Here is a 21484-nt window from a genome sequence, read left to right as displayed (position 1 = left end):
CAGGGGTGAGGACTCAGAGAGGCTTTCAATCTGAGGATTATTGGAAACAGGATTAGCTGAGGAGTTGGTGAAGTGAGGTTGGCTGTGGTTTGTTCTGTTTCTCTGGTCATTCAGCTTTCACCCCAATATCTGGCTCTGGGTTTTTTTGTTTTTGTTTTTGTTTTGTTTTGGTTTGGTTTGGTTTTTTAGTAAGATCATTTAGCAATTCATGTTACAATCATTGCCTCCATTTTAACCAAGTAGAGGTGGGTGATTGGAAGGTAAGCAAAAACCTATAAGATCCAGACCTGTGGAATGACTTAGCCCTAAAAGGCTTGAAGGCCAGCCAGCCCAAACCAGTAATAAGATACTTTCTGAGAGCTGAGAACCAACTTGGGTCTTGCTAAGAGCCTTAGCAACAGCAGCTGAGACATGATCTGGGATGACCTGGACCAATGAGAGGCAGCCATGTCACACCAGCAGATGCATGTTCATTAGGCCTTCCCCTGTGGGTGGGGTGGAGGGTATATAGGGCTTGTCTCTTCCTCAATAAACTGAGCTTGTTGTTTCAACATCCTCCCAGAGTCTGTGTTGTTGACTGTGTACCTACTCACCTCCTCCCCCAAAGTGAACAGAACAGGACCCTACCACACAGACCTTCGTTGTTCCCTGACTATTTCAACTGCCCAAGATACCATAAAGATGGACAAAATGCAACTCACTTTGAAGGATTAATGATATTTCTCTCCCTTTCCCCCCCTCATTTGTAGCAATATTCTCAAATAGTCATATATTTGGGAAAGAAGATCATTCGGGGCATTTTTTATTGAAAATAAATTTTCTCATACAGTATATTCCAGTCAGTGTTTTTCATCTGCCAATTCATCACAGAACCTCCTTAACCCCCAATCCACCTACCTCCATGCCTTGAAAGGTTAGTTTCCTACCCAGATCTTCATAAAGAAGTGGAGAAAATACCACTATTTATTAGAAGCCCAATCACATGGACAGTTAATGAATGTATGTTTTGAAATTAGACAAAGACATAAATCTCCTGCTGAAGTTATCAGAAATATACAGGCAGTACTAGGAATCAAGACAATACAATACAAACCAGCTAAAGAATTACTTGCTTATAAATTTTAATCTACTATGAGTTTATTTTCTTCTCATCTATCTGCTGGGTGGTATGGCTACACTTAGGTGCTAACTCTATTACTTGGAAATAGGCTTTCCCTAATAAACCTGACATTTCTTAAGGGCTGCTTTTGTAGACTCATGATCCAGCTTCACATTTAAGAACCCTAACTCTACACCTTTCACAGAGACTCAGTTCTTTGCAGTGTACAATACTAGTACAAAAGAAAAATAAAAATACAAGGACCAAAGAAATGAGATCAGGGATAAATTAATAAAGATTTTTTCCTTCATACTTCAAAATGCTAAAAAATTATTTAACATGCCTCTCTATTTTCACTTTGCCTTTATTTCGCTGTCAGCAAAAGACAAATCTCAGGTTTTTAATTACTTTTGGATACATTCTTTACTTTCATGAGGAGTTGATAAGGTTTTAGTTTTCAACTCTTTCAACCCCAGGTTTTATCTAAAATAATTGGTTGATTAAATGTTACACATATTCAGTTTTCAAGTAAATAGTGAAATCAGTTTTCAAGTTGGCATTTCATTTTAAGAGCATAGCTTGAAATAATATGACTAATTGGAAAACAGAGTGAGATACCGTGCTTGCCTCTCACAGAAGTTCTGTCAGCCAAGGATTCTTTCTAATTATATAAAGTCAACATTTCTTGTGGGAAAGTGAATTATTGCCAAGCTTACATGACAGATTATATTCTTGAAATTGTGTGTGTGTGTGTGTGTGTGTGTGTGTGTGTGTGTGTGTGTGCTTAATTCTAAGGACTGAACTGATACCCTGTGTACTCTATCCAAACTCTATCTCTGAGCTACATCTCCTGTCCCAACACTTTGTCTATTTAAATGCCACATGCATCTCATGCATCTCCATATTTTAGTATCCTATATACATAAAATTTCAATTATTCTAGGCCAATGAGTCTTAAAATGTTTTCATCTGTTGACTTTCAAAATAAATTTCATATTTTTTCAGGAAATACAGATTTGTTTAGGGAATAAATACCATATACCAACTTCTATTCTTATTGTCTTATAAAAATATAAATTAATTGTACTCAATAAATGCTAATCATAAGCAAAATGAGGTACAAGTCTTATGAATCATATTTCAAAAATAGTTTATATAATGCCAATAAGTAATATAACATTGTTTCACACAAAGTTGCATATCATAGATTTAAACACAAATATCTGCTTCTTATACAGAAATTATCATTGTTGTTAAAATCCTCAAATATTAAATAACTTTTTAATACAACCCAAACATATTTACTTCTTAAATTCATACGTTTTGCAGCATCGGCTCAAAAAAGGATTACAGGTACAAATCTTAAGTCTTTGATAATAATATTAAAAGCACACTTTATAAATTATAAGGCTTGTAGAAGTAATTTTTTCTTCTTTTTCTCTCAAATATAAGCAAATATTTAGTGACAATAGACACTGAAAGAGACTCCTTTTCTGCCTAAATATAAAAAAAAATACTATGATATGTTAATGTAACCGAGTCTTCATTATCTACTGGTTTCTTTATGTTAGAAGGAATATGAACTGATGTTAGTAGTCAGCAATCAACACCACATGTTTATAAATGCAAGATAGCTTTAAAAATCATTATAAAAACCATTGCCACTTAATTATATGATCAAAACTTATTGGTGGTAAGTTGTTTTTCTCTTATCTTTTTATTTGATAAAAAATTTAAATACCTCAAACCAATGTTCTAGAAAGTAGGTCAGTTAGAAAATGTCAATAACAATCTCTGGTACATGGTTAAGTAATGTTTAAAGAAGGCCATGTAATAGTGTTCAGGTCATAAAAAATTATCTATGAGCATTGGAATGTCATTAAAGAAGTGTGTAAAATCATGGATATACTTTGATAAAATTTCACATATTGAGGTTTGTATCAAAAACGTAGGAAAATGTGTAGAATATGTCTTCACCCCTGATGTTCCAAGCTAGAATAAAATGATAGTAATAGATTCTTTTAACAAAGGAACAAATACTAATGAGATTGGAAAATCAAGTTAAATGTATATAAAACATATAGGCCATTTGAATAGCTTGTTTCTAAACTATATTTGAAATAACTTTCTTATGTATGATGCAACTTAAATATATTTTATTATCATAATCTATCTTTGGTTTTGCTATTGACATTGAATATAAGCTTTGAACAAATTTGCTGTCTTCAAAAGTGCCTATAAAGGACTTTTTAAGCTTCTTGTTTTGTAGAGAATAAACTGTGTCATTGAGGTAAATTTTGTTGTCAATATTTATATATTTATTTTTTAATATTTGCACATATAATGAGATGCATTCATATGTGCACTCTTTAGTTTTACATTTAAAAAGTTAAATTTCAACTAACCCACTCGTGTATTTTTAATTACAGTGTCTTTTTGTTTTTATCTATGTGTTGATTTATGTTCTTTTAAAGAAAAAAGGGGCAGCTTTTTATTTTTATTATCAACATTTTCTCAGATTAATTATAGAAACAAAATTATGTAAAATATTTACTTCCTCTTTGATATTGATACTACTTCTGTCTTTTACTAGGTACCCAATGAGTTAAAAATTTCATCATTTAAAAATATGTTTGCAGGCTGTGAAACATGAAGCTTACTGTCAGATGTGTTATTTTATATTTTCAGTTATTGCATCAATAAACACTACGGTCTAAAAAAAATAGGAAGATTTTTTTTTTTTTTTTTTTTAAGATGAAACAAATGGTTCAAGTGTAACTCTGCCTGAAGGAAACTGAGGAGGTGATGCTCTATTTCTTCCACCTTTATTTAGAGTTTCAGCATCAGGAAAGGTCCAAAGTTTTATACTGCTTTTATAGTTACCGACATTGCTTTGCTTCCTTTACTTAAAAAGTATTCACCCTACAGTACAAATGGTTGTCTCTACTTAACTGCTGTCTTTCTAAAAAGTTCTAACTAGGACAGAAACCAATATAGATACTGTGATAGGAAGAAAAAAGCTTTATTTTCAGCTTGATTGGATGTAGATTCATCACCCTATAGCTTGTAGACCCTGATGGGATTAAATATAATGGAAGAAGCCAGCTAATTGCTGACATTCTTCTTCTCTCTCTTCATAGATCACCATGATATAAAGTCACCATGCCTACCTTCCACAGTGGCCTAAATCCTTTGAACTTGTAAGCCAAAATAAATCGCTGTTCCCAAATTGTCTTTTTCTGGTCACCACAGGCATAAAAACTAAGTAACAGAAGTACTTCTCACAAATTTATTGCAGGAAGCTGATTATGTTGGTGATGCAAAAGCTACCAGGATGACAGAGGTTCTTGAGTTAAACCAGGCATTAATAGAAAGAAATCTTACTACACCAACTACAGAGAAACCAAACAATGATGCTGGAAAGCTGGAGAACAAGAGACCACTTTTCTTGTAGTAAGTGTTTGGTGTGAGTACTTTAGGAAATAAAAAGAAATACAGCTGCTTTTAAAGGTAATGAAATCTGGCTGATGTGAGAATTGGCAAAACGTTGTCTGCTAGCATTAGCTTTTCAGAACCAAACTAGCATGGGCCAAATATGTGACCTAGTTGGTCTCAATCCTCATCTTGTTTAGTTTTCATATAACTATTCTATGACTGCCTTCCAACTGAAGCTGCTACTAACCATACAAGTAATAAATACCCTCATTCCATTTCACAAAAGAAGAGAAACAAATTCCCATCTGTCATCATATCAGTGCCTAGATAATTATGGCAAACCCCTAATACAGATTGGGTACAGGATTTGTAAGGTTGCACCATCATACAAATTATAAATGGTAGGGGGAAATAGTAAATACCTGATAACTCATTATCAATAATGAATGAATGGTACATAAATGCATGGACATGTAACTTAATGTATAGTAACAGGCTTCTCAGAATGAGTGGTTGATTCTAAATGGAGTCCTCTAATTCTGCTTCATGTACTAAACCTATATATAATAGGTTCAGATTCACACATTCACCCAGGACATATCTAAAAATGAACACACTTAAGTTCTCACTACAGCTTTTCAGTGTCAAATACACAGAGACACACCAGGACATATGGACACACAGAGAGACACATAGGGATGTAGGGACACAAAGACATATGTGGAGATTTTTCAATGTGGCAGAATTTAGAATATGTGGGTGGTTTATATATTTTACACAGAACAACACACTTAATGGCAGCAATATATTTAAGGCAATTAACTCTACTTGTCTTCTGTATAACTCTCCCATTGTTTTTCACTTCTTCACTGAAAGGCATCTGTGTGAAGTGATCTCATCATTCCTCTGTGCTGCTAATTGTCATTCCCGGAGATGACTGGAGTTGCCTTTTTAATTCTTTTCTGTGAGAATATTCTTGTGACCTGATTCACTATAATGGAGATATAAAGAAGTAGGATTAGACAAAAGAGAAGATAGTTGTTAAAAATAGATGTCATAAGATTTCATTTATTGTAACCTGATTTTAACATGGTCACATTATTATTATGAATCTCACCAATCAGATATGACTTTAATAATTATTGAATTTATTTGAAAATGGTTGTTATAGTTTAATCAGTAGAAAGCTAGAATAGGAAGTTAATGACCAATTGGCTTCACAGACATCACATAGGTTTGTATAATCAGACTTATTGTGGACCAGTGAACATTCATTTGAGAATATATTAATACTATGGTAATTATAAACCAAAATATTCAAGCATGGCATTTTCCTTAAGAGTTTTGATTATCATGTGCATTGGAAATAACCATAGCGATGAAGAATGGATATGACTGGTAAGGATAACAAAAGGGCAGGACCCACACATACACACTCGTAAGGCTCTATGGTGCTCTGTCACTTCTGTTAACACAGTGTCGAAGGTGGGAGAAAGAATACTAAGTATACTATGGAAAGACAACCACTTATGGACCCAGAAGGAATATCTGTAGGAGATATCTGGAAAGTATCATTTGTGACATGGAAAAAAAAGTTTGTATTATAGTTTCTTAAATATAACTGTGGTAAATAATCTAAGTATTATTCTTATATATGTCAATTGAAAGACTGGTCCATACTGAATTAAAAAGATCACATTTTAAATAAATTACTGAATCTAATTATCAAGGCATATTGCCTCACAGTCTAATTTTGTAGTGAGATAAAAACATTCTACCAAAAGTGATATTAGGGAGGGCTTTGATGTGGCTTACCAGTTAGAAACAGTTGCTAGACTTGCAGATATCTGGAATTCAGTTCCCAACATCCATATCAGACAGGTCATAGTTTCCTGTAATTCCAGTTCTAGGGGAACTGATATGAAATGTACAGATTCTAAATTAGATGCAATAGGAATTGAATTCTGGGTTGTTCAAAATGAAGGAAAACTGCTGATATAATATTGTCTCACTTGGGGCCACTTACATCAGAGAATCAGACAAAGAAGAATTCTCACTGGGAACTAACTACAAGTACAATGAATGCAAAACCTACATATAATGTCAAATGTTATCAGCTCCTACTTGCCTCCCCAAGAGAGCTGCTTCTTCCCATTATTCAGAAAATCTAGAATGTTCCAGGAAGTACTTGTGAACACAATACAGCTTTTTTGTTTTTCTGTGTTCTTCAAATCACTAAGCAGTGCTTTAAAATCTAAGAAAGTATATCTGAATATCTCAACACTGAGAGGCCTATAAACACAAGGGAGGGTAATGATGCAGACATTTGCTTTGTGTAACATCTACAGTGATGAGTTTACTGAATCTTTAATCTCCAGTTTACTAGATTGAGAATTATCCAAACAGAAGCTAAGGTACCAAGAATTCCAGCTACTAAAAGATTAAATGTGCTGGAGGCCATCTGGTTGACCTTCCACTGTTATATAAATCATTTGTACATGCAAACATAGGCAGCTCTCATTGAAAGTTATCTGTAAGAAGAAATGTCTACTAAAACGCAGAACTACTAAATTTCATACCATCTCTTAGGGGTTAATGCTCATTAGAGAGAATCTGTGTGTACATTCATTTCACAAAGAATGAGTTACATCTTAGGTTAACCTCTGTCTGGACACCTTTATGGAACTACATCATAACGAAAAGAAAAACTGTATCACAACAATGTTTCATGTCTGAATGTTTTATGACACATTATGTAAAAATAAATGATGATAAGGATGTAACTTCTGCAATTGGTTACAAAGATATTGCTCCAGTCCACCAATAAGAATCATTGTTTAGACACATCATTCTAGTCTACTTCTGACAGAAGGTTTCACCAATTTTATTTTTCAATGAAAGTTCTGATCATAATTAGCATAAAAGCACATGTTTCATGAAGAATTAAGAATTATCCTATATCTCAAGGTCCTGTCATACAACATGTACAAATGGGTCACTAGTCAATTAAGTCTATGGCAATTAAGAAATGAATCCTCAGAAAATATCACATGTGGTTGAAAATTAGTTAAGCATAAAATCTATGACATCTCAGTACATAATATAATTTTGACATAGTAGAAATTTGATAAAACTTTAAAGTGTAATAACAGTTGAACATAACTAACTATAGGATAAGTAACTGGATGAAAACCCACAGCCATTTCACTATTAAGTACACATACTTAAAAAATAAAATTAACTAATCATCTTAATTCACGAATTTTATAGATTTTGGTAAATCTGGAAAGAGGCCAGGGTCGGGGGTATAAGCCAGGGGAAGAGAGAACATTAGGAGATACAGTTATGTTTCAAATATATAAATAAATAGTCATTAAGATCAGGATGGAGTATTTATCAACTTAAAAATCAAATATTTCTTTGTTTTGAAAACATTCTAAACTTTTCTTTTAGAAGTCTTGAATGATATTGCAATTTTTATTATAAATTTTTACACTACTCTGCAATAAAAAATGGAACTTAGTTTTCTTATCTAACTATATTTTTGTGTATTTTAATTGACAATATTCTTTTTTTTTGTAGCCTCTTGATAATCCCCTTTATGATGACTCTGCCAGTCTCTTATTAGGTGAGGCCAATATGACATGTTCCCTTGTATAAATGAGAATGTTTTTTTCCTGGTTTATTTTGTTTAAAGAATTGAGATGAAGGCTTATTTCTTATCTTGGATATGATGGGAAATACATCCATAAACATAGGCATGCACTGTTCTCTTTAACATAATGACATTGTTTGTTTTTGTCAGTGCTGAGTAATGAGATAATTAGATAATGCTATGTTTAATTCTTTGGAAAAAACTCCATCTTGACATACTAATTCAATTTTCAACTGAAAATATGTCTATTCTTCTTTTTGTCTCCAATATATTCTAGTTTTTGTCTTTTTAATCACACACATTATAACTGGATTGAAATATATTCAATTGTGGTTTGTGTTTGAATTTATCTGAATTAATGTTATTGAGCCTTGTTCATTCATTGCATGGTCATTTGTGTGTTTATTTTGATGAACATCTGGTTTGGTGATTTATCCATTTTATAAGGAGAGATATTTAGCAGTTTTTGTACATTAAACATGGATCCTTGTACATGCTCTGCAACTGCTCTAACACTGAGCTACATCCAAACACCCATTCACCTGTATTAGTAACACTGACAGTATTTTAACTATTGAAATTTTGAAACCTTCTATATTCTGGATCTCAATCCCTTGGGTAAACAACTTCCAAATATTCCATCTTATCTGTTAGTCATTTCTTTCTTTGTTGATTGCCCCATGGACTGAGTGGAAACATCTTTGCTTTGATAAAGACCTATTTATTTATATTTGCTTGTCTCTCCTATGATTTAGAAGATTAGGATTAATTTGCTGATAATGTACTGAAGCACAACTTCTCTATTATTTCTAGCTGTTTTGAAATTTCAAGTCATGCATTTATGCCTCGATCTATTTTGAATATGTTCTTCTTCCATGGACTAGGTTCTGGCTTCATCTGCTACACCTTCAGTTTTCTCAGCACCACTTATTAAAATGTAGGTTCTTGGAATTTTGCCTCAAGTTGGTTAACAATAAGTGGGTATAATTCTTTCTTCATTCTCTTTCTGCTTCATTGGCTTTTGCATCTGCACTTTTCTTAACACAATGCCACTCTAGTTAAAAGAACTTTCTAGTGTGTTTTGAAGTTGAAAAAAAGGTGATGCCTTTAGACATGAAAATCTTAGCTCAGGGTTTCTTTGGCTAGCTGGGTTATTCTATGATGCCATACAAAATGTAAGGCTGACTTTATTTGTGTTTTCAAAGTGGTTCTGTTTTTCTTCAGTTTTCTTAAGCATGTTTAAAATTACTAAATAATGGCTGAACTAACAGTAGTAAGTAAAAATAACAGCATTAAAGATAAATTAGATTCTTGTTAATTAGAATCATCAGTTGTTTCTCATACAAATTAATACTTATAAAACAGGGAAATTATGGAAAAACAGATGTTAGAAAATTGATATTGTTGATGAGCAAATTGTGTATTGTTTTGTAAATTACAGTATAAATCCAATGAAGCATCAAAATGTCATTGTTTCTGGATTAATAGTTGGAAACCAAAGGTATTGTGCATAATATTGAAATCTTTTATATTGCATTAAAAAGAGAGAATTGAAATAAAATTGGTTATTCTGTAGATAAAATTAATAACTTTATATGCAGATATGTGTGCGTGTGGGTCTGTGTATGTGTGATTACATTTCAACCTTTTCCCATGAGAATTACAATTAATACACAAACAAGACTATAGTCTAATGATCATAATTTTAGACATATTTGAAAGTGTAATTGAAAAGCATTCTATATTTAAACTTTTAGGTAGACCCAATTACTCCCTATCTCATAATATTCTAAAACATCTTAGAAATCAGGGATCTGGATGCAGAGATCCACGTCTAGGCCCTGGGTGGAGCTCCGGGAGTCTAATTAGTGAGAAAGAAGAGGGTTTATATGAGCAAGAATTGTTGAAACCAAGATTGGATAAATCACAGGGCCAAATAGCCAAACTAATGGAAACACATGAACTATGAGTCAAAGGCTGAAGGGCCCCCAACTGGATCAGGCCCTCTGAATAGGTGAGACAGTTGATTGGCTTGATCTGTTTGGGAGGCATCTAGGCAGTGGTACCAGGTCCTATGCTCATTCTATGAGTTGGCTGTTTGAAACCTGGGGCTTATGCAGGGAAGCTTGGCTCAGTCTGGGAGGAGGGGACTGGACCTGCCTGGACTGAGTCTTCCAGATTGATCTCAGTCCTTGGGGGAGGCTTTGCCATGGAGGAGGTTGGTATGGGGGGTGGACTGGAGGGTAAGGGAGGGGGGCAGGAGGAGGGGGGAGAACAAGAGAATCTGTGGCTGATATGTAGAACTGAATGATATTGTAAAATAAAATAAAAGGGAGAAAATAAATAAATAAAGTGATTAACATCTATAAAAAAAGAAATCTGTAGCAAATTAAAAAATCAAATGTAACTCTCTAAATGCTGAGAATCTTTTGAATCTTTCATTGGTTAAAATTTTGAAAATAGAGATATCAAATCAAAAAGCATTGAAACATCATGCCTTAAAATTATCAGAAGACCTAGTGAACTGAATAAGAGTTCAAAATATTGAAGTACATACTTTGAAGTTATATGATTTTTCTCTGTAATATGTATTTTTTAAAAATCTGCTTAAAGATATCTATTCTGTTTCTTGTTGAGGTGGGGGTCTCTCTCTACATGTCTGGTCCTACTGGCACATGTAGCATGAATCTTAACAGTTCTTATTAATAAAATCAAACCCAGGTCCAATTATTGGGGTGAACACTAGAAGATCAGAGAGACAGAACAAGCCACAGCTTCCTCACCTCACCGGATCCTCAGGTGGTCTTGTTTCCTCAGACTGGAGGCCTCTGAGTCCTCATTCAGATTGGGTCTCAGCTGAACTGTGTTGCTAGAAGCCTGAACTCTTAACCAGCCAAATGTTTAACCAGCCAAATGCTTCTAGTTTCTGGTCCTCATGCCTTATTTACCTTTCTGCATTCTATCACCACTCCCTGGGATTAAAGGCTTCCTTTCTGGTATTAAAGGCGTGAGTCACCATGCTTGTCTGTATCCTTGAACACATGGATTTCTGCCTCTGGAATGCTAGGATTAAAGGCGTATGCTACCACTGCCTATCCTTTATGTTTAATATTGTGGCTGCTCTGTCTCTGACCCTAGACAAGTTTATTAGCATGCACAATATTTGGGGGAACACAATACTGCAGGCACATACTATGCAGCCTAGGCCAGCCTGAAACTCACAGCTATCCTCTCCTCTCTGCCTTCTAATTCTTGAATCAATTAACATATTTTAAGTGATGCAGTGTGAATTATTTTGGCTCGCCTCACTCTTGAAATTGTGCAAGTTTGAAGGATAAATTGCCTCATTTCCCTTCCATGACTCAGATCTTGCTTTTGTCTCCTTCAGTGAGCATGTAGAGGTGGTTTTATTCTGGAGGTTGACCAAACACTGACACCTCTAGGGATAGAGTAGTGAGGGAGCTTTGATGAACAGTCACATAGGTCACAGACTCTTACATTCTAGCATCTCCTTGCCAAGGAGCAGTCCCTGATTACACTTGTTAAAAGCACTCTTAAGTATGCTAAACCCATAGAGATGCAGCTTGCCTGATGCAAAGGGACAAGCTGCTTCAGCTGGGAAGGCAGCTTCCTGCAGGTGCTTTGGGCAATGGCCTGTAAATCCTACAGTCATTTCTACATGCACACATTCAACTATCCTGTCTTCCTGTATCTATACCCTCCGTTCTATATGATACTGAAGAAAGCTGTGAATTAATTCACCTAATCTTTAAACAAGATAGTCTGACAGACTTAAGCTTTTTGTCCCTGGCTAGTAGCTATGTGGAGATGCACTCACAGAATGCCCCGTTTTCTTCAAAGAATCTGAACAAAGCTCGGAGATCACCTTAGAGAAGAAATACCACACCTCGGGATAGTTGAATTTTGCCTTCTCTTTGTCCTTGTCAGAATTCCCTAGAAAACAGGTCCTGAAGCAAACCAGTATATTAGAAGTCTGCAGAATGCCAAGAGAGGAGTGAGGCATGAAGATAAGAAGATAAAATATGGCTGGGAGTGTTACTATACCCACTGAAAATTTATAGCTTGTGTAACTGTTCTGAGTGGGATGAGTCTTAATAGGGGCAACTGAGCTACTGTATTTCAGAACAATATTAGGAGAGAAAAGAACTCATCCATCTTCTGGCTTACCCAGCCTCAATTCTAGCCAGTCATATCACTTAACCTTTCTAGATCCACTAGGAATCCAGAATAGCATGCAGCCTCATTGGCAGCATAGATCTGCAGGGTAATTAGCAGTCAATGTCATTTGAGGGGACATTCAATAATAGCTCTGAAGGCAATAGAAATAATGGCTTGGTTTTATTGTTATAAAAATGGTGGTGGCATTGTGAATAATTATTGGCCCAGAATGTTAAGCACCAGAGTAAGGTATGTGCTTCAAAAACCAGATTGACATATCTTTAAATATGTTTTGAAATACATTTTAGTTTTTATGTGTGCTTCTGTTGGCAGGAGTGAGGGAGTGGGAACTGCCTGGAGGTTAAAGGTATCAGTTCTCTCCCTCTTTTCTTCCACTATACATGTGGATCCTCAGGGATTAAACTCAAGTTATATTATGCAGTTTTCATGGTATTCATCAGTCTCTGAGGATTCTTAACTGGTCACTGATTTTTAAGTGGCCACATGCAATTATTTGATAAGCAGTTTTACCATAATATTCTTTGAATTTTGAACCTTAATGAAAATTAAAGTATACTAGTAGAGTGGTGAGGGGTTTTGGTGAGCATCCTCATAGGTCATAGAATCTTATATCCTAGCTTATTCTTGCAAAAAGACCAACTGACTTCCCAGCATCTCCCAAACTAATTGCTTTCATGGCTGACAAACAGTTTGGTATGGAATGCATTTTGGAATTTTCAGGATCTAATTTTATTCATTTTCACAAATAGATATTGTTAAATATCAAATTGATGCCTTGCAAATCAAAGTTTTCATGATGAGTTTACTCATGAGTTCTTATTACACCTTCTCCCCCCTCTCTCTCTATATCTTTATTAATATTTATATTTTAAGAAATAAAAAACAAAATCTTTTAAGTAGGGAATACATTAAAGTATTTATTTCATTGTTTAATTCAAAGAGAGAAGCTAATATTTTAGAGCTTGATTTAAAATGGATCATGTAGATGCAAGAGTAAATGACAATCCTTCTTTATTAATCTTTTTTTTCCTGACAATTTTTGTACTTTGCATTTGCTGCCTATTCATGTTCTTTGATGAGAAATGCAGACTACAGCAGTGTGTCTAATGTGTTGACTAAAAATAACCCTCAACTACATTTTAGACAGCTATGAAGACTAGACTGTATCATCTCTTGAAAGATCAGAACAAAGACCCTTTCACTTCAAGAAGAATGGATGATAAATTGCTCTAATTAGTTAATTTTAATCTTTGAGATGAATTAATCTTGTCTACATATTATAAGCAAGCATTTTTAAGGATTAGTTTTTTTTTTCTAGGCAATGTACCAAACCACCTGGTTTAATCCTTGCCAAATTTACTTTTCACAATCCTCTTTAAATTAGAGCATGCAGATATATTGCTGAGATTCAAACAAAAACACTAAGTTCAAAATATGTCATAAAACCCACTTCTTTTCCTTGAATTACTCATGTTCCTCATCCAAACACCCACCGTTTTTCCTTTTTGATATGATAAATAACTTTCACGTTCATTAGTTCTTCAGTTAACCCTGTTTTTCTGTCTTGACTTTATTTTCTCTTAATTTAGAACTATGAGTTCCAAGTTTGCACTCAGGAGTAGCAATGATGCACACCCTCTTCAGAGGCTTCCTAGTTGGACCTTCAAATACATATTAAAAATAAATAAATGGGATATGAGCAACTCCATAGGCTAAGACAGAAAGTTACAAATTCCGACTGGGCCTGGATTAGAGTAGATTGAAGGCCCATGGGGTAAATTTACAAAACATTGTATCAGAATTAAATAACAACAGACGTAGGCTGTGCTTCAGTAGCAGAGCCCTTCCCTAGTGAACAGGTGTCTATAAATTCAGCATACAGTACCAAAATAAAAATAAAATAAAACATGACAACAGCAGCCAGCCTAACATTATAATTATTATTTCTTTTCATTCTTTGAGAATTTTGCACAGTGACTTTGGACCACATTCAGCCCCTGTTCCCAGTTACTCCAGATCCATTCCCTCTTCCCTGAATATCAAGCTTTGTGTCTCCTATGGGCACTTGTATTTCAACAGTGATTCCCAAGGTGGTGTTGGTATTTGGGGAAGTGGGGGAGCCGGTTTTTAGGTTCCTTGTGGCTTTACCCAGCAGGTCCGCATAGAAAGGATGATTAGGACCAAGGGCATGAGTGCAGGTATCTGAGATGGTCTGCACTTGGCTGTGCTGGGGGGTGGTCTTTTGCTCCACCCCTTGGCATCTATATAAATACCCTGGGGCAGAGACAGTCAGGGCCCATTGGAATAAGTTCCAGGCCCTCTCAAGTCTATCCTTTATTTTCTCTCTGTTTATCTCCACAATCTAAATCCTTCTATCTAATTTTTCCTGCTGCTGATACTCAAGAAAACTCTGGGGAACTGTGGGGGTTGGTGGGTAAATGCCCCGCAGGAAAGTCTAGGAGATATGGCCTTACTGGAGGAAGTGAGTCACTGATGACAGGTTTTGAGGTTTAAAAACTTGGACCATGTCCCAAGTGGTCTCTCTCTCTCTCTGCTCCATGATTCTGTTTTGACATGTGAGATCTCAGCTTCTCTTCTAACATCCTTGCTGATTGCTGCCATGATGGACAGTTATGCTCTGGAATCACAAGCTCAAATAAAGACCCCTTTATTTTTTCTATTTATTTACTTACTTATTATCTTTTTACACACTTTAACTTAAAATGTAATTACATCACTTTCCCCTCCCTTTCCACCACATAGCCCCTTTCATGTTCCCTAACTCTCAAACCGATTGTCTCAATTTCTTTGATAATTATTGTTACATATTTGTGTATATCTGTGTGTGGTTTATGCATATGTATCCATTACTATAAAAATACAACATTCTTGCCGGGCGGTGGTGGCTCACGCCTTTAATCCCAGCACTCAGAGGCAGAGCCAGGTGGATCTCTGCGAGTTTGAGGCCAGCCTAGGCTACCAAGTGAGTTCCAGGAAAGGCGCAAAGCTACACAGAGAAACCCTGTCTCAAAAAAACAAAAAACAAACAAACAAAAAAATACAACATTCTGGGTACATTTTTGTTGGTGCAGCACATGTGGTTTCAGTGCTAACTGTTTTGTATTGGATAATTAATTCCCCATCTCTCAGTATTCATTAAATGCCCGTAGCTTGTTATCTAGGGGTGAGACCCTGTGAAATTTTCCCTGTTCTACTTTATCAAGTTCATTGATATTGACACTGTTACAGTCTTGTTCATAAAAACATTTCTAAGAGAGACTGATTCACAGTAGACTTCCTGATACTCTGGCTCTTACAGTCTTTCCATGCCCACATGCTTGATGTTTCCATAACCATAGACAAAGGATGTATGGCATAGATTTAGGCATCCCCACCTGCTGATGATCTCTCCATTGTGTTCACTTGTAGTTTCCTGCAGTGATGGTCTCCATTTGCTGTAACGAGAGGTTCACTTAACGAAGAGTAGTAGCTACATGTCTCTGTGGGATAAGATTTAAAATATTAGGTAGGATTATGCTGGTCTAGCAAACAGCAGTGATAGATTCTTTTCTAAGATCCATAACCTTCTTACTCACCACTTGTATGTCATTTATTTCACCCTTATGGATATCTTGGCATGCTGGTCATTGTTACTGTTAAAAGCTGCTGCGGATGGGTAGGACCATTAATTGCTTCCACCACTGGCAGGTTATATAGTATTTTCTGATACACTGGAAGCTAGAACAGGAAAGCAACTTTCAGGTCAGAGCAAGCTCAATAATTGTGTTCCTGTATCCTAATTGTACATTATTTTTAGAAATAGGAGTTTGTCTTCAGTCTCTGAGAGGAAACCAAGGGCAACAGCAATGGTCTGTATTATTTTTGTAGTTGCTTGGACTAGTAACCAAGTCAATTTGAATTAACCATTCAAACAGAGGGTTGTGTGTGTGTGTGTGTGTGTGTGTGTGTGTGTGTGTGTGTGTTGTACTGGGATTTTTATTAGGCTATGTTTATTTTGGAGAGAACTGTCATCTAAATTGGCACGAACTAACCCATGGTCCCTTTATACCTTCCTGGTTTTCTGTGGTTACTCCATGTTGTGTACTCACATCTGAAGATTTGGAGCGAAGAACAGTAGATGAGAGAGAACAAGGTGTGTCTGTTTTCTGGTCTAGGCTACCTCAATTTAGTGTAATACCTTCTAGGTCCACCCGTTTACCTGTGAATCACATGATTTCGTATTTTTTATAGATGACAGTATTATATTGTGATTATGTTCCATATTTTCATTACCCATTCATCTGTTTGGGTACATGTAGGCTGTTTCATTTTCTAGCTATTATGAATAGGGCAGCAATGAATGTTGCTGAGCAAGTATTTGGGGAGTAGGATTGCGAGTCCTATGGGCATATACTGAGCCCTGTGCAGCTGGATCAGACGATAGTGTATTTTTAGGTTTCTGACGATTCCCCATACCGATTTCCAGAATGTGTGCACCAATTTATGTTCCCGTCAACACTCGATGAGGACTCTTCTTTCCTCACAACAGGGCCAGCATTTGTTGTCAGTTGTTCTGTTCATTCTTAGCTATTGTGACTGGGGTTAAGACGGAATCTCAAAGTTGTTTTACTTTCCATTTCCCTAATGTCTGAGGATGGTGAACACTCTTTGAAGTATTTTTAACCATTTTGTTTCTTGTAGTGATAACTCATTAGCCCGTTTTTTAAAATCAGTTCATCTATTTCCTTGACATTTTTTTTTTACTTATTTGAATATTCTGGATCTGAATCCTCTGTCAGATGTATAGCTGAGAAAGGTCAATAAGATACACAAACAGAATATTTCCAGTCACTTGAAAATGACAAATATGGTTCCAAATAACTAATGGACCAGAGATAATGGTTCAAGAGTAATAAAAGAAATACAAAGAAGTGAATAAAAAAACATGTATATGCAGCTAAAGCAGTATTAAGATGAAGATTTATAGCACTAAATTTCAACTGTGTTCACCTGAATGTTTGCTCAAAATATTCAGCCAGCTTCCTGGAAAGAGCATCTTAATGATCAGCTTTTTAAAAATTCACTTTTGTGCAATGTTTTGAATATTTTTAGAATATGATACAACTAAGATATTTGTACTGTAGAAATCATCTTTCTCAGTTTTCACATGATTTATTGTTGAATGAAATTTATAATTATTATGTGCTACATATTCAGAGTTAAACATTTTACTAGTGCACATTAAGTTTAGTAAAAGCAGAGTCTGAGAGAGAAATGGAATCCCCACACAACAGCCTGATGCAAGAGATCTAACACTCCTGTGTCATGTGCTGTGGATCTCTTCCACTGACATGTTGCACTGTTTGTGTTCCAGGTGGCTACACACTAAAGATGAACCCAGCTGGGAGGTATGGCCTGATTAATGTCCTTCACACATTAGGTGCAGATGGCATGACATTTATTACCTTAATTAATTTATTAGGCCTGCCATATGGGAGAAACAGCTTTCCTCTCCACTGGAGTCACTTGGGAAATTCAAAGGACAAGCCATTGCCATGGGAGCTCATCAAATTACCAAAACTAGCTGATGATGAAAGAAATCGATGACTTGCTTAGACAGAGTCAGTGCGCGCTGGCATTTTCCCACAGTTCATCCTTTGAAAAGCAGATGGAATGCAGTCTGTCACGCAAGGCTACATTTCAAGTTTGAAATTTTTACAAGAATTTGTATCAAGTGTAAATATTCTCCACGAAGTATATGATTCCATTGGACCACCAGGAAGCACTGGCGGAAGCTGTGCCTTACAAAGTTTTTATGGAAGGCTGAGTCAGTGAGTGGACACATGTACAACTTTAAACGTGCATATTTATCAATGACTTTCAGAGATTCCATTGGTGCTAACAGGAGAAGTGACTAATTATGCAGCTACCTTCCTGTGTCAGAATGAATACTCGTCATGAAGTTGTGTGGCACTTTGTTAGGCCTTCTTCTGAACATGTATTTTTAAGTTGAAGCTCTACAAAATATCCAAGGAAGACAAGTAGTAGACATCAGTTGAATTAAATCATTCTCCAATCTGTTTCATATTTAGGGGGAGAATTCTGTTTTTATTTCATAGTTCCTTAAATATATCATTTGCTTATATCTGATGCAGTCTTAAAATATATGATATGACTATTTTTCCTAAAGACTTTGTGTTTTAGCTAATGTATTAGTATTTATAGTAACATTTTATTATATATTAAATCATCAAGTAAAATTTAGCATCAGTATATATAAGACATACCTTAAGTAATATATCAGGGGACATAAATATTCTTTTTGACTTTACTATTTTTGGAATACATTTCTATTTATGTGCACAAAATACACCCTCATCTATTATGTTATCTAACCTTCTGTGCCACAATCTAAACCTTTTCTTTGGGACATTTTCTCAGGCAGATAAATTTATCATGGTGTCTAACCAAAATAAGCAAGTCATATTTCACTTCCAATCTGAACATATGGAGTTTAGGCAAGTCATGAATTGGATTTTGACTGAACTGACCTTATTGGATCCTTGACAGCAGGAAAAAAGAAAGTACCAGTGAGAAGGGAAACATGCCAGTATACCAGATTTATCACGTTACTACAAGTGAAATAAAATACAGCACTTGTAAGTTAAAGGTATGTGTGAATTAATGGGAAATTAATTCATAGTCACTTATTTGTTATACACCACTATTGACTCCTTCCTTTCCACATTTCATGTTTTTTAAATATTACTCAGAAATTCAAGGTATTTGTTGATGTCATTCATTGTTGTAGAAATTGGAAATAGTATCAAAAAAAAAAAAAAAGAAGTAAAAATATAAGGTGCTATTCTATTGGACTACACCTGAACACAAAATGAAAACTCAGAAAATCACCAGAAATACTGAGAGGGAAGATGGGCATGTATCCATCTCTTCCCATGTGATACTGTGTTTACCTTCATAATGAAAGCATATGCTATAATGAAACCTGATAGAATTCTCTAAACAGGAGAAAAAAAGAAAAATTCCAAAGGCCAGAGAAAGCTAAGTTACTTCAAATCAGAGTATGGAAGAAAATTACAGTAAAGACATGAGATGAGAAATCAACAGATAGATCACTGACCACTAAACACATGAAGAACACACACACACACACACACACACACACACACACACACACACACACACGTGCATATGCACACAGACACACTCAGGACTTACTTTAGGTCTGTGCCTCAAAAAAAATAAAACAAAACATAAAAATTGTAATATTTCTGACTTGAAAAGCAATCTCCGGTTAACTACACATTCAATTAGATTAGTAGGGTATGGTGATACAAAACTGTATTCTTAGCACTTTAATTGCTTATGCAGAAGGATCAAGATTTTGAAGACAGCCCAGGCTACATAGCAAGAATTTGTCTCAATTTTTTAAAATGATATATAAAAGAATTCAATTATGTTGCCATTCTTGTGTTCTTTATAGATGGATTATTCTTGGAATGTTTGCATATTTCATGTAAGTAATGTGATATCTTGAGTACAGTATTCCAATTTTAAAATTGTATATAACCACATTAGGTATATAATCTGGATTTTATTTTATATACTTCAAATAATTTTGTTCATCAAACAAAATTTTCGAGTGTATAAACTTTCATTTGTCATATAACATTAGAACTCAGTGATTCAGTTTCTGAAATATTTCAGATTATGAATGCTCAAATTATAATTTAAAGTTCCAGACATTCTAAATATTTTATAAGAAAACACCAAATAAAAAGACAAATAAATTTTAGTGAAAATAAAAAACAAATTCATAAACTAGAAATCTGGGTATGGTGACATGTGGTGATATTGTGTTCCCCAAAATATTGTGCACCCTAAAAACTTATCTGGGATCAGAGGACAGAATAGCCCCTAGATAGACATAGAGGCCAGAAAATGGTGGCACACCTACCTTTAATCCTATCATTCTGAAGGCAGAGATCCATCTGGATCTCTGTGAGTTCAAAGCCACACTGGAAACAGCCAGACATGGTGACACACACCTTTAATCCCAGGAAGTAATGGCAGGAAGCAGAAAGGTATATAAGGTGTGAAGACCAATAACTAGAGCCTGGTTAAGCTTTTAGGCTTCTAGCAACAGTTCAGCTGAGTTCAGCCTCTGAGTCCTCAACATTCCAGATGAGGACTCAGAGGCTTCCAGTTTTAGGAAACAGAATCAGCTGAGAGGTTGATGAGGTAAGGTTAGTTGTGGCGGGTGCTCTTTCTCTGTCCTTTCAGCGTGCTCACCCCAATATCTGGCTCCCAGTTTTTTTTTTTTTTTTTTTTTTTTTTTTTTTTTTTTTTTTTTTTTTTTTTTTATTAATAAGAACTTTTAAGATTCGTGCTTGTGACCCACAATGATAATCCCATTTACACAGGAGGCTGATTCAGGAACAAGTTTTGGGCTAGCCTAGACTACATAGCAAGGGGGCTGTCAGAGGTGGGGGGAAGCACCAACATCTAAAGTTCACATCATGCACTTGGTCTAGAAGGCCCAGCTGTTGCCAAATTTGGAGCTGACCTAAGGAAAGTTGAAATCTTTCTTCAACTGACCCCATCCATGAGATCCAGAAAAGCTAAATGCAGACAATCTTAGAGGCGCGTGCGTGCACACACACACACACACAAATTTATACATACATACATATATAAATGTTTACATTCATACATACACACACATACAGGGAGAGAGGAGAAAAGAGATGTTTGTGTATCCAGATAAACAACTTAGTACTACATTCGGAGCTTTACAAAGGCGGGAAGTGGTAGACTCTAATAGATATTTGTGGAACTAGTTATTGGAAGAAGATATTATAACTACTAAATAATAGATGAAAAGAACAGGTTATCAGGTAGGCTTCTCTGTGATCTAGTCTTGAGGGAGAGAAGTGCCCTACTGATGGATGCTTTTGTGCCATGATAGCCGGAAGGTATGAAAAAAATGAACAAAGAGTAGCATAAAGAGAGGAGAGAAGTAGAGGAGATGAGAAGAAGATGAGAAGAGAGAGAGAGAGAGACAGAGACAGAGA

Source organism: Peromyscus leucopus, chromosome 12, assembly GCF_004664715.2.
Source record: "Peromyscus leucopus breed LL Stock chromosome 12, UCI_PerLeu_2.1, whole genome shotgun sequence".
Classification (NCBI taxonomy): domain Eukaryota; kingdom Metazoa; phylum Chordata; class Mammalia; order Rodentia; family Cricetidae; genus Peromyscus; species Peromyscus leucopus.
This window is presented reverse-complemented; position numbering follows the sequence as displayed.